At 38.2% G+C, this 3,256-nt stretch overlaps 1 long non-coding RNA gene across 1 annotated transcript; it reads right to left on the bottom strand.

Moving 5' to 3' along the window:
• LOC117800578 lies at positions 1-3,246 on the bottom strand. The gene is made up of 3 exons (XR_004623115.1): positions 1,948-3,246; positions 1,593-1,736; positions 1-69 (listed from the first exon to the last, which is right to left on the bottom strand). It is a non-coding gene; the product is annotated as an uncharacterized LOC117800578 (long non-coding RNA).
• Between the last annotated feature and the right edge of the window lie 10 nt (positions 3,247-3,256).

Raw genomic sequence — 3,256 nt, 5'->3', positions numbered from 1 at the left:
AGGCCTCCCCCGTACTCCTCCCCTGGAAGTCCACCGGCAATGTTATCCCATTTGGCACGATTTCCAACCCTTCAACCCAAGGACAAATAACCCCAGTAGGGGGGCAATATTAACATCACAAGCCCAGAAATGATTCTTCTTATAGCTTTAAATAAACCAGAATTTTAACTTTAGGTGAATGGTATTGCTTTCAACAAGTACTCTTTACATATGCATTGTAATAATATGAAGTTCCATTATTACAAAGTATAACTCAATTCTTAACACACCCCATGGCATAGTATGTTAAAAAAAAAAACAAAAAACAAAACACTTGAACACAGGATGCATTAAGAATTCAACAATTAACACTCTAATCTATGCAAATAAATGTTGAGAATTACACAAGAATTTAATAAAGTTTCAAGCATTAAATACAACAAGTTACTAAACTTAAACACCTTTTACCTCATTTTATATTTCAATGTTTTAAGTTAGCGGAACTTCAACTTTTAAAAAAAATTACACATTTAAACATTTTATATACAAATTGAAACATTGCTTAAGTCATATAATTGACAAACATACAATCTAAACTTTTCCACAAACAACTGAGCTACACAACACAATCATGCACTCTTATGCTCTAACAGTAGTGTGATTCACTTCGGGAAATTCCGTCTATGAAAAATCCTTTCCGTGGATACATTCCCAAGCTTACAAAAAGGGCTTAAAGCACTTTCCTAGAAGATATGAAATTATGTTCATATTTAACGTTGACAGATAGCATTCAATTCTCACCAATTTAGACAAAAACAATCAAAACAGACTTGATTTCAAAAATTCTGGCAAAATATTAGGATTTGACACATAACTAAGTCAAGATTTTAATACATACTACCCTGAACCATGAAAGGATTTCTTGTTCTTAATTCCACTTATCACATCATGAATATTAAAATAGTTATTTAAAATATGATCTAACATTCTGCTAAACATGCAATTTTATCAGCTCTTCAGCATAAAAACATTCAAATACTTTAGGCCCAGAACAATTTCAAAACACTTTCTGTATTTCAGAGACTGAAACTACATTCAAACTACTTCTACATTAGACTTCTAGTAAGTTTATGTAATTCCCTGGCTAAAACAACCAGTTGCTTCCATAAAAGTTTTTTTTCACAAAGAGAATTATACCATTAAAGACATTTCTGGGCCCATGACCCAAATGTGTCTTAAGACATAGGCACTTGCCATAAATTACAACAACCTGATACTAATCTAACGTTAAGAGATCTTACCTTTAACTTGAAGTACTTTGCTGAACAGCATTGTGAGGAAAGTAGTTAAGCTGTTGAGGACAATCCTCAAAGATCTACTCTGAACTACAACACTAAATATAGGCAAAGTTAGCATTTTGGAAGTACTTGATTTCCACCTTTAAGATGGGCTTAAATTATTTGAAGGTCTCCAGGAAGAAGAAAACATTTAATTCATCTGTATATACTCACACCTGTTTAAGTATCTAAGCTACTGGACTTTAAGGTCTATTAAATCACGTGTTGCCAGAAGCTAGCCAGAACTCACTGCTCAGCATCAAACCAACTACATACCTGAGAAGAACTGAACAATTTCTTCCTTGCTACATCCAAAGGGGAGTCCTCTAAGCCGTACAAAGCCATCATTGGCCGTGTCAGGACTATTTGGACCAGTATGCTTCAACACCCAATCCATTTCAACGTTGTTTGACTTGAATACTGAAAGAGGTGCTTAGAATTAGTCAATTTTGGAAAGTTAGAGAACAAAGTTCAGACTTCCTGGGTCTTTAGATAATCTAGGAAGAGCTGCCATAAACTCCCTTAGATGACCATTTCCATGCGGTCAAATACCTAAAATTCAGAAGGGGTAAGATAGAGCTCTACGTGTTTGATATTTTATTTACTGTTACTAGGGCAACATAAATCAAACCTTCAACATATCTGTGTCCCATAGTTTCTCTGTCTTTTTTCAGGGCCAATTTGACTTCATCTTCTGATTCAAGTTCAACAAAAGCCTCGCCACTCGGTCTGCCTTCTCTGGTGTAGATGAAACGAATACCTTGAGCCCCATTTTGAATTTTGCAGTCTGGAAAGAAAACAACCGTTAATACAGAATTTAAAACTAAAAAACCACCTCTGGGTGATACAGATGAAACGCCTGTTCATGCCCCTGCTACAAAGTAGAGCTTCTGCAAAGCCTAGAATGACCCACAATACCAATTCCCAGGGCCGCTTTCCAGTACTTAAGCATGTATCTTCCCCCAAAATTTCTATTCCCTGGACACCTTCCCAAGAAAACTTCTCCAAGTCCTCTCCATTGAACATCCTTTGTAACCTCTCAAAGTCTGGACTCTGATTGTATGCCATCTTCTGAGTCTGGTTTCAAGTTCTGGTCTGGGGCACTTGATGGTTTTACCTTACTAGCAGCAACATACAATTTTTCCTGCGAATCCAAACTGCAAGGCCAATACTCACCTAAAAGGGGATCAATGTTAGTAAGCTAAAATGCTCCAAGTTGCACAGCTGAAGCCAAACCCAGTCTTGCTCACTGCAAGGTGGCTTCCAGCGTATTTGGTTCTCGTTTTACAGGTCGTTTTCCGTTACCAATGCTAAATTCAGATAGTAAGTCAATCCTACAAGTGTCCTTCCAAAACCTGTAAATTACTTCCAAATGTATCTGTATCAGTCTAAACTCACACTAACAATAAAAACAAGGACATTTTGGTAGAAATCATTCAGGAAACCTACATACTGGGAAAAAGCTACATAGACAAGTGAACTTCCCTGGGCTTCAGTATCCTCAACTGTAAAATGAGCCAGATCAAGAACTAGATGAGCAAGAACTCTTCATAATTACCAAATCTTGATCAGCAAAATTTTCTGAAATTAAGAAGTGACATTTTAACTTTCTGAAGTCGAAAGCCCCGCTTCAAGGACGTACCGAAATTGGAAATAAGTTGTTATACTTTAAGGATTTGCAAAACGTTCGTATCGTTTGGACAGTTTTCACATGATGGAGAGAAAAATCCCACTTATCCTTTAGAAAAGACAGCCGTAGAAAGATTCGTGCTTGAAGGTAAGGAAAGACGACAAAAAATCCGCCAGAGGCGCCGCACTCACCCCTAGAGGGCTCGGAGGGCGGGCGGGGCTTTCGCAATTTCCATTGCGTAACAGCGGCCGGCAAGGCGCGAGCAGCCCAGCGGGAACGGCTGCCGCCCGCGCCCCGCCAGGGGGCGCCC

The sequence above is a fragment of the Ailuropoda melanoleuca genome, unplaced genomic scaffold (genome assembly GCF_002007445.2).
Source record: "Ailuropoda melanoleuca isolate Jingjing unplaced genomic scaffold, ASM200744v2 unplaced-scaffold72819, whole genome shotgun sequence".
Classification (NCBI taxonomy): domain Eukaryota; kingdom Metazoa; phylum Chordata; class Mammalia; order Carnivora; family Ursidae; genus Ailuropoda; species Ailuropoda melanoleuca.
The sequence above is the reverse complement of the archived record's forward strand: the minus strand, read 5'-3'. Positions and strand labels throughout refer to the sequence as shown.